General features: G+C 44.2%; 1 long non-coding RNA gene across 1 annotated transcript in view; it reads left to right on the top strand.

Annotated features, from left to right (window-relative positions):
• Window positions 1–9,098, top strand: part of LOC142746312 (uncharacterized) — a 129,030-nt gene extending 119,932 nt beyond the window's left edge. Inside the window, exons 4-5 of the long non-coding RNA XR_012881703.1 lie at window positions 7,047–7,405; window positions 8,917–9,098. This is a non-coding gene — a long non-coding RNA (uncharacterized LOC142746312). The remainder of the gene's footprint in view (window positions 1–7,046; window positions 7,406–8,916) is intronic.
• The last annotated feature ends 1,640 nt before the right edge of the window (window positions 9,099–10,738 follow it).

Here is a 10,738-nt window from a genome sequence, read left to right on the forward strand (position 1 = left end):
AGCGACTCATCAGAGACATGTCCGCCAAGTTTTGCTTCGATTAAAGGAGAATCACCTATATGCCACGCTGGAGAAGTGTGTGTTTGAGAGAAAGTCTCTACCCTTCCTGGGCTACATCATCTCCGATCAGGGTCTCAAAATGGATCCTGAAAAGGTAAAGGCTGTCTTGGAATGGCCACGCCCCCAAAGCATTAAGGGCCATACAGCGCTTCCCAGGATTCTCCAACTTCTACCGGCTGTTCATCCCCAACTTCTCCTCACTGATAGCTCTCATCTCTACCCTCACCAAAAAGGGCATGAATGCCAAGGTGTGGACTCCAGAAGCAGAGGCCACGTTCAAGAGCTTAAAGAAGGCCTTCACGTCAGCCTCAATCCTCCATCATCCTGATGTGTCTCTAAAGTTTTCATTGGAGGTGGACGCCTCCTCTGTTGGTGCTGGCACACTTCTGTTTCAGAGAGGCTCCAAGGGCAAGACTATGGTATGTGGCTACTACTCTTAAGCTTTTTTCTCCCGCAGAGCGCAGCTACGGGATTGGGGATCGGGAGTTACTGGCCATAAAGCTGGCTCTGCAGGAGTGGAGACACCTACTAGAGGGCGCAGCTCATCCAATCCTAGTATTCACGGAGCACAAGAAACTCACCTATCTCCCAATGGCACAACAGCTGAACCCTCGTCAGGCCAGGTGGTTGCTGTTCTTCGCTCGGTTCCAGTTTGAGCTCCACTACCGTCCTGCCGACAAAAATGTGAGGGCCGATGCCTTGTCTAGGTCGTTCGAGACAGAAGACACTGTGGAGTTCCCACAGAATATCATTGACCTATCCTGCATCATCTCTGTCAACCCTCTGCAAGTTAGAGACATTCCCCCGGGGAGGACCTTTGTGCATCAGGCAGACAAAGGAAGAATCCTCCACTGGGAACACAGTTCCAAGCTGGCAGGTCATGCGGTTGCCCGTAAGACCCAAGACGTAATTGCCCGTCAGTTCTGGTGGCCAAAGCGCCCCAAAGACGTCACAAATTTTGTCTTTTGCACGGTGTGCGCCTCAAATAAAGTTGCCCACTCCAAACCAGCTGGTTTGCTCCAGCCACTGCCTGTGCCCAATGCCCCCTGGCAATATATTGCTATTGACTTTGTCACGGACCTGCCTCCCTCTGCTGGATGCAGTACGGTCTGGGTGGTGGTGGATCGATTCTCCAAAATGGCTCATTTTGTTCCACTGACTGGTCTGCCTTCTGCTTCCCGACTGGCCGGCCCCTTCATCCAACACATCTTCCATCTGCATGGTTTGCCTCTGCATATTGTGTCAGATCAGTGGTTCAGTTCACCTCAAAGTTCTGGAGAGCCCTCTGCGGTCTCCTCGGTGTGAAGTTGGACTTTTCCTCAGCCTACCATCCCCAGTCCAATGGTCAAGTCGAGAGGATTAATCTGATTATGGAGAACTATCTGCGGCACTTTATCTCCAGGCAGCATGATGACTGGGTGCAGCTGCTTCCTTGGGCTGAGTTCTCCTACAACAACCATACTAGTGAGTCCACCACCTCCAGCCCATTCTTCATTGTCTACGGCCAACATCCACGAATACCTCTTCCTGTTTCTACTATGTCCCAGGTGCCTGCAGCTGACTACTTTCAGGGACTTTCTACAGATATGGCAGCAGACCCGATCTTCTATTCTGCTGGCGGTCGACCGCATGAAAGGAAAGGCAGACACAAGAAGACGAGAGCCTCCTCAGTTTCTTCCAGGCACTAAGGTCTGGCTGTCTTCTAAGAATATCCGGCTGAGGGTGCCATCTTGCAAGTTTGCTCCCAGGTTCCTCGAACCCTTCGAGATTCTGCTGCAGATCAATCCCGTCTCCTACAAGCTTCGGCTGCCTCCCACCCTCATGATCCCAAACTCCTTTCACGTCTCTCTGCTGAAGCCTGTGGTCCTGAACCGCTACTCCAAGACTCCTAATTCCACAGTGGCTCCTAGTGGTTAGTCGGGGACATTCGAGGTGAGGGAGATATTGGACACCAAGAGAGTAGGAGGAAAAACGTTGTTTTTTTGGTGGATTGGAGGGGATTTGGTTCAGAGGAGAGGTCTTGGGAGCCAGAGGAGAACATCAATGCTCCTGCCCTCGTGAAGAAGTTTCTCTCCCTCTCTGGTCCCAAGATTTGGGGGCATAAGAGGGGGGATACTGTAACGTCTATGGCCGTGGACCGTCGTCCTGACTTCCCCTCTGACGGCCGCGGCCATGGACGAGTGAGTTCTGGCCGGCATCCCCCTCCTGGGAGACGCCGGCACTCACTTCCCCGTTCGGATACTGTCTCCCGCAGGGTACGCACACTCGCGCATCCTCGGCCTTAAAGGGCCAGTACGCGCACATTTGCAGAATAGCTGTAATCAGCCCAGAATGCCTCTGGACTATAAAAAGGGTTCTGCCTTCTCGATCATTGCCTGAGCATTGTTGTGTTACCCTAGTTTGTCCTTGCAAATGGTCTCCTAAGTGTTTTCCAGTTCCCAGTGTTTCCCGCTACTGCCGCCTGTACCAAGTATCCCGTGCCTCTGTGCCTTCAAGCGTTGGAGTCGTGTTGTGCCCTTCGCTGCATCTACTGTGCCGAACCTCGCCTGGTGTCTGTCTACTGCCGGAGCCTCATGTTAGCCTGAAACCACCGCTACTGTCTACATTGCCTCAGGTACCCTTTCAGAACTATAGACATTGCATATATACCTGTTTGGCCAGCTGCTATTCCGTTACACGGTACGGCCCAGTGGGTCCACACCCCGCGCCGTGACACAGAATGATCCTTTTTCCTCCATGTGGATGTCTGCTGATTTTTTATGAATCCGCCATAAAGAATTTTAGTATTTCAGTACATTGTTTAAGAGGGACCTTCTTTTTCCCAAGCCTTGTGTTGATACATCGCCAATTTCAGGCTTTAGCAACACGTAGCTGGAGCCAGAATGAAATAGACCAGGCAGGAGACCAATTAAGACTCGGGACAGAAGCCATGGATGGTTAATATTTTTTCATATTTATTTCTGAATATGCTGTGGAAATTCTGCGCTAAAATCAATATGATTTAGTGCTGATTTCCTAGTGGTTTTCTCTGATTGGCGTTTTTATTTGCTGTGTTATTATCTGCATCAAATCTAAGCCATGTGAATTTAGTCCTGTGAGTAAAGGCCCTATTAGACGTAGTGATTATCATACAAATTCTTGTATAATTGTTCAAAGGAAATAATCGCCACATGTAATAGAGTGCAACGATCGATTGACAAACGATACTCATTGGATTTCATTGGATCGGCCACATCTTCCTGAGCAAGAGATTATCTTTCGTCGCTGCCACATCACTTCATCTAATAGGAATCTTTTAGTCGTTAGAGTGTTAGCAGTTCAGTGATGAGGTGTGGGCCAACGATCGCAGTAACGTCTGAACACCGACAATCTTTAGCAATTATTGTCACGTTGAATAGACCGTCTTTCGAACGCAAATGACTCGCTAACTCATCACTCGTTCATGCAAGAATATCTGCCTGTCTAATAGAACCCTAAGAAATTACTGTGATGATTGACCAATTGACAAAAAATATTTTTTGTTCTCACAAGACAACAGACTTATATGACGATACAGATGAACTGACTTTGCAAGAAGAAACACCTCAAGCTCTGCATGACCCAGTAAGTATAAATATTTTTGTGGCTGATTCAGAGCACAGACGGGTTCGTTCAGATAAAGGCATAGTGAAGAAGGTTTCTGCCAGACAAATTAATAGGATTAGGAGAGCAGCTGTTAAAATGCCATTGCAAAGCAACAAACAGGTATTTGAAGCCACTGGTGCCTCTGGAGTCCCCCGAACCTCAAGGTGTAGGATCCTCCAGAGGTTTGCAAGTGTGCAGAAAGCTATTATTCGGCCACCCCTAAACAATGCTCACAAGCAGAAACGGTTGCAGTGGGCTCCGAAATACATGAAGACTAATTTTCAAACCGTGTTGTTTACTGATGAGTGCCGTCCAACCCTGGATGGTCCAGATGGATGGAGTAGTGGATGGTTGGTGAATGGCCACCATGTCCCAACAAGGCTGCGACGTCAGCAAGCAGGTGGCGGAGTCATGTTTTGGGCAGGAATCATGGGGAGAGAGCTGATAGGCCCCTTTAGGGTCCCTGATGGTGTGAAAATGACCTCTGCAAAGTACGTAGAGTTTATGACTGACAACTTTCTTCCGTGGTACAAAAAAAAGAACTGTGCCTTCCGTAGCAAAATTATCTTCATGCATGACAATGCACCATCTCATGCTGCAAAGAATACCTCTGTATCATTTGCTGCTATGGGCATAAAAGGAGAGAAACTCATGGTGTGGCCCCCATGTTCCCCTGACAACAACCCTATTGAGAACCTTTGGAGCATCCTCAAGCAAAATATCTATGAGGGTGGGAGGCAGTTCACATCAAAACAGAAGCTCTGGGAGGCTATTCTGACATCCTGCAAAGATATTCAAGCAGAAACTGTCCAAATACTCACAAATTCAATGGATGCAAGAATTGTGGAGGTGATATCAAAGAAGGGGTCCTATGTTTTTTTTTTTGATTGAAAGAGCTTTTGAGTTCTGTAAATATGACCTCTTGATGCTGCAAATTCAACAAATTACCATTTTAGTTCTCTTTACAACCTTTAAAATGTTTTGATCTCTGTTGTTCATAATAATGTGAAACAGTGCATTTTGAGTTTTTTACTTCTAAAAAAAAATCTGTTATCATTAGGAGATTTGTTCAATAAAATTTGCATTATACTCCAACGGTTGATGGCTTGAAGATTATACTGACTGTCATTTGCATCGACTATTTAGGAAAATCAGCGAAAAATAACATTTGCATAATAATTTGGAACGCAGTGTATATCAGTTGTGTCTTGTCAGTTTTTTTTATGCCTGAGTCGTACACAACTGATGTAATTTTTTTGCACTTTGTACACTAGTCCAGTTCCAAAAGCCAGATAGCATAACACAACATGCTACATTTTTTGATCTGGCTCGTAGGGTCTGTTCTGGCATCAGTTTTTCATCAGGCTGGAGGGTAACAATGCTGAATCACCTGACATATGGGAACGAGGCCTAATAACCCTAAAATACCAGCATAACATATGTGTATAAAGTAAGCATCAACATAGAAAAAAAAAAATCATTGTCCTAGTAATATATTCTTCAACAAATACTTTTCCTTGACTTATTCATAAATATGCACTCTCAGTTTGGGAGAGGGAAATAAGTTAGCATCAGACATCATTTGCATCCGACATCAAAGAATTAAACAGATAGAAATTCTACTTGTTGGATCTTTTATTCCCAATACATATGCCTTTTTTGTAGTTGTGTGGCTCCTATAAAGTTTAGATAGTCGAAAGAATAAAAAAAAAAATATGCGTTTCCAATAAATGATTGTTCCTGTTATCATGTTATCAGTCTATGTCAGAGGTATAAGCTGTAAGGACTCCTGAAATATTCATACACCGGAAGGCTGTAACTTATCCAACTGAATAGGCATTCAGTAGTATATGTCAGCCATACAAGCCCCTCCACCACTTTATAGCATCAATCACCTTTACTCCACTCACCTGCTAGAAAACCATATCGGCAGAACACAAAACGCAAAGCAAGAATGCAATATCAACCCCCTACTCCCCAGACCTGCCCCTGGAGAACACATGATGTAGAACCAGGCTAAGTATTCCATACTAACCACGTTTTCTTGACCTCAGGAATTAGAATAAGTATGCAGATCTACAGCCAGTCACCAGACAGAGTCTCTGGTTACATAGAGGTCAAGCTGCATCTACCTGAGAAGTGTGCAGCCCTCTTTCACTGTAACAGAGGAGTCCCAGGATCATGTCACCACTGTGCGTGTCACGGCTGTGGGTATGTGGACCCACTAGGCCGCTCCCCTGTAGCAGAGTAGCAGCTGGCCAAACAAAAGTCAATAACAGTCTTTAGAACTAGAGTACCTGTATAGAAGTTCTGACAGACACGTGGCGTAGCAGACACTATGGCGTAGCGGACACCTTGGCACAGATGACACTAGGCGTGACATGACGCTCGGCATGGCAGATGACGCTTGGCTTGGCAGATGACACATTGCACAGAGGATGAAGTCGACTCCAACACTAGACTTCACTCAGGAACAAACACAATTACTGGGTACGGGATACAAGAAACAGGATACGGAAACACTGGGAACAGGATACAACTAAGGGGCCATATGCTCAGGCAAGGAGAGGAAGGGCAGAGCCCTTTTTAAAGTCCAGGGTGTAAAGGGATTGGCTAGGGAACTTTGCACAGGTGCGCTAGCTGGCCCTTTAGGAGACAGGGGAGCTGAGGCCGCGTGTGGTGGTGTCTCTGGGGAGGGAGACGCCGACATAAAGATAATTTCCTGCGGTCACACAAGATTGCGCTTCAGATGACAACTATAGCATGTGTCCCAGAACATAGATTTCACGTCTTCCTCCCAGGACGCTTTTGCCTATGCTCCTGGCCATTCTACATCCTGGTTGTAGTTTGCTCTGCTCCCTCCATTCAGCTTGATCTTCTTTCTTCCCTCTGTACATAGCACCAGATGAAAAGAAGGCCACGAGGAGGCAGATAAAGAGTGTGGCGGTACCCTCTCACCACAAACATTACTAAAAATATATTCATTGACTTATCTAATAAAAATAAAACTAGTCCCCTCCTTCCTCCTGTGTCACTGCCTCCAGCCAGCAGGAAGGATAGAGCCGTTATGTAATGTTTTGTGAATAATTTGGTTCAACTTACAAGTTTTGTTTTTTTACTGGATTCCGTTAAATGGAACAGTGTGCCCTTATGTGTTCATGACCTGTCAACGATTCACCATTTCTTATTTTTTCCTTTGACCACTTTTGGTATGTACTAGCCGTTGTCTAATGTGAACACCGCACAAGACCTTCCATTTTCGGGATGTTCCAACAGAGATCTAAAGAGTTTTTACAGCTTTAAAAGATTTACACTTCATCAAAAATATATATATTTTTTTATTTTTTCATTTATTTTTCAAGGAGCTGCGCAGTACTTTGTGCAAGGAAAATGATGAGTATCCGTGGATCTTTCAGAATGACCCACAGTGGCTCCAAATGAGCCACGTCCACAATCTACACAGGACGCAGAGGGTAATTTGAACAACAACAACAACAACTGGTGTACCTGCAACAATTGGATTCCAATGCCATCAGTGGAAGAGAGAAAGTGTTACAGAGAGCTTGGTGATCTTGACCGTTACATGGTGGCGGGGCATAAATGTATTGTGGAGCACCAAGAAATAGTCCAATATGTAATTGATGAGGATTTCTTAGTTCGTGTTATTAGGATTACCACTGATTTCTCCAAAAAATTTATAAATAGAGGAAAATAATAATAGGTAATTATATTACTCTCACAAACACATATTCTATATTGTATAATTGAGGAAAAAAATTCTGCAGATAAATCTAAAATTTTTATATGGCAATTAATATTGACATTTAGGCTACATGCACACGTTGCGGAATTTGATGCAGACAAAACCGCAGATAAATGCTTGTAAATTACGCACCTAATATTGCATTTTTAATGCGTTTTAGGCCAGGTTCACACGGAACGGACAGGCTGCGTAAAAACCACGCAGCGTATCCGACCTGGAACCTGCAGTACATTCTGTCCGAAAACCGCACCACGTTGTGGTGCATTTTTTCGGACAGAGTTTCCGCTGCGGAAGGCAGCGGTAAAAACCGCTCATACTTAAGTAGGTCGTTGTTATGCCGACGCATCCCTCCATCGCAGTCCGGCCTCCCTGGATGACACTGCAGCCCACGTAACCGCTGCAGCCTGTGATTGGAATGTCATCCCAGGAGGCCGGACTGCAGGAAGAAGGAAGGCGTTTTAGATAAGTATGATTTCTTTTATTTTACGTAGTTGCGATTTTTGCAGCGTATCGCTGCGAATACACCACAAATGTCGCAACACTGGCCGTTCTGTTGTTGGTTTTGCATCCCCATTGGATTCAGCTGGGAAAACCAACAACGGAAAATCATTAAAAACGCAGAAACTGACATGCTGCGGAATTAAATTCTGCACTGCAGGTCACTTTACTAACGAATACGCTGCATTTTTTTTCCACAGCGTGGGCATGAGATTTTCTGAATCTCATACACTTTGCTGCTACTGTAAACGCTGCGTAATTTCCGAACAGAATTCCGTTGCGGAAATTCCACAGCGTTTTTCCTACGTGGGAACCCGGCCTTAGGATGCAGATTTTATGCTGCAGATTTTGGTGTCTTTTTTTATAAACTTGTCAGATACAATTCTAAGCTGAAAATCCAAACAATATTGACATTCTCTGGGTTTTAAAATCCGCACCAGACATCATTTACGTGCAGAAAAATTCTGCAATGTGTAAATGTGATTACTTAAAATCTCATTTATTTTCCTGAAGCTGTATTACGCTTTTGATTTGCCGCAGGAAAATATGGGTGGCAGGTCCGCACCTAGTACACATCCTGTGCATGCAGCAAATCTTATTGACCTGTTGCAAGTTGTTTCTGAGATAAATCCCCTGCGCATATGGAATGTGTCCGAATTTGAACTAGATTTCAATTTTTAAAATGCAAAGTATGAAATGTGTTGTAAATCCGCCAAAAATTCAGGATAAAATACACAGCAAAACCTGCTGCGTGTTTTCGGAAGTTTCGCACTTTATTTTTAAAATTCTAATTGCATACCTGCATCATATTAACATAGCCTAATAATGTCTAAAAGAAGTAATTATGTCATGGCTCAAATGTGTGTTCTTTTGTCCCCTGCAAATAATTTTTTATCTATTATTTTTTTTAACAACATTGTATAGTAGACTATTCATGACATACTCATTAAACGTTATTTTTGCCTTCTTAGGTATTGTCATCTTATGGCCTACAGGTCATTCACTCTTCTAATTGATGGCGTTTTGGGGAGCGGTAATAGGATTCCTTTACCAGCATGTGTGGTGAACACAATAAGAAGTAAATATCCTGATCCTAGTAGCATATACACAGGATTTAAGTGGTATAAAGTGACAAATTTATCTCAAATACAGAATGAGACAAATTTTTTTTCTTTTTTTTTTTAAAGTAATTTAGAAAAAATAAATGTTTACTGTTTGATTTAAAAAAAGTCATATAATAGTTTCAATAAATGTATTTACAACATAGAATGCTGTTGTGTTGTTATTTTTTTATAATTGTATAAAGGTAATCTGGACAGGCCAGTACACATAATCGTTGAATTGGATGTAAAAAATAGCAGTACATGTGTCACAATCCGTGGGTGTGTGGACCCACTGGGCCGCACCGCCGTAGCGGGATGGCAGCAGGCCAAACTACAGTGCACCAAGTTAATATATATAGTCCAAGCACAAGGGTACTTGTGGTAGTCCAGACAGTAGGAACGGCTAGGCACAGATGGGATCTTGACGGCATGTGATGCAGACGAGACAGATGACAGCAGATGTGGTGTAACACAGCAGACGTGGCCGATGGCAGAACTTGACTCCAACACTATAGCGGGCACAGGAACAACTACAATACGGGATACAGGTAGCAGGACACGGGATCAACGGGAACAGGATAACACTAAGGGACCATTTGCAAGTCTAACAGAAGAATACGAACAACGCTCAGGCAAGGAGTAAAAGGGCAAAGCGCTTCTTATAGTACAGGGTGATTATGGGTTAATTAATTATGTTTTAAGGCCGGGCGTGAGCGTGCGCACCCTACGGGACACATCGGAGTGAAACGGAAGTGAGCGCTGGCGTCTCCTGGGAAGAAGAGAGATGCGGGCCAGCGCTCACCAGACCATGACTGCATCCGTCGAGGGGTGAGTAATCCCGACGGTCCGCGGCCAAGGATGTTACAACATGCAGCAATATTTCTATAATCAAAACAATGCACACAATGCCTATACCTAACAACCCTATTAAAAGTCAGTGGTGTTTGTTTGGCGCAGGAAGTATAATTTGTTTGACAAAGCCAATTGCTTCTCGCGAGATTACAATGTAAACGAGATTACGTTTGCCTTGTTGGAAATCTCACAGAAAAGATTCAGACATCAGGATTCTGAATACACATCATGTCCTGGTTGGAGGTAATGTATATTCATTATCAGAACACTGCAGTAATGTTATAGTGTGTGTATGTAGCTGCACATAACGATGTAGCTATATTGCTAGTGCAGTTTAAATGAATGGAGAGATTTCACTATAAGTGAAATATAGGGGGCAGTAATGAGTGAAGTGCCTCAATAGAAATAAATGGATAATGGGGTGCAAGTGAGTGAAACATGGAGGGATAGTGTGTACGTCATGAGGCACAATGTGTATAGCCAGGTAGAAGCCTATTTGTGACGCCTTGATAATTCATAGAACGGGCTACCCTGCTTGCTATGCCAAACAACAAAACACCATGCTCTCCGAGCATCAAAGACCCCCCTATATTTCACTTATAGTATTACACTTGCACACACACTATTCATTTATTATTTCTGACTACACATCCCATGCACCACACACCACTCCCCTCAAGACTAGTGGGAGTGGCTATTATTATTTAAAGCACCTGCTCGCCCTTTCATCAGCATTTCTGACCTGGCTGTGTCCATTTGTAAGTATGGCCTTTTTCTGTGTTTTTCTAAAGTAAAAACACGCCCACTTGGGCATTAAGAAAGTCATTAGCATAAACCT

The sequence above is a fragment of the Rhinoderma darwinii genome, chromosome 1 (genome assembly GCF_050947455.1).
Source record: "Rhinoderma darwinii isolate aRhiDar2 chromosome 1, aRhiDar2.hap1, whole genome shotgun sequence".
NCBI classification, from domain to species: Eukaryota; Metazoa; Chordata; class Amphibia; order Anura; family Rhinodermatidae; genus Rhinoderma; species Rhinoderma darwinii.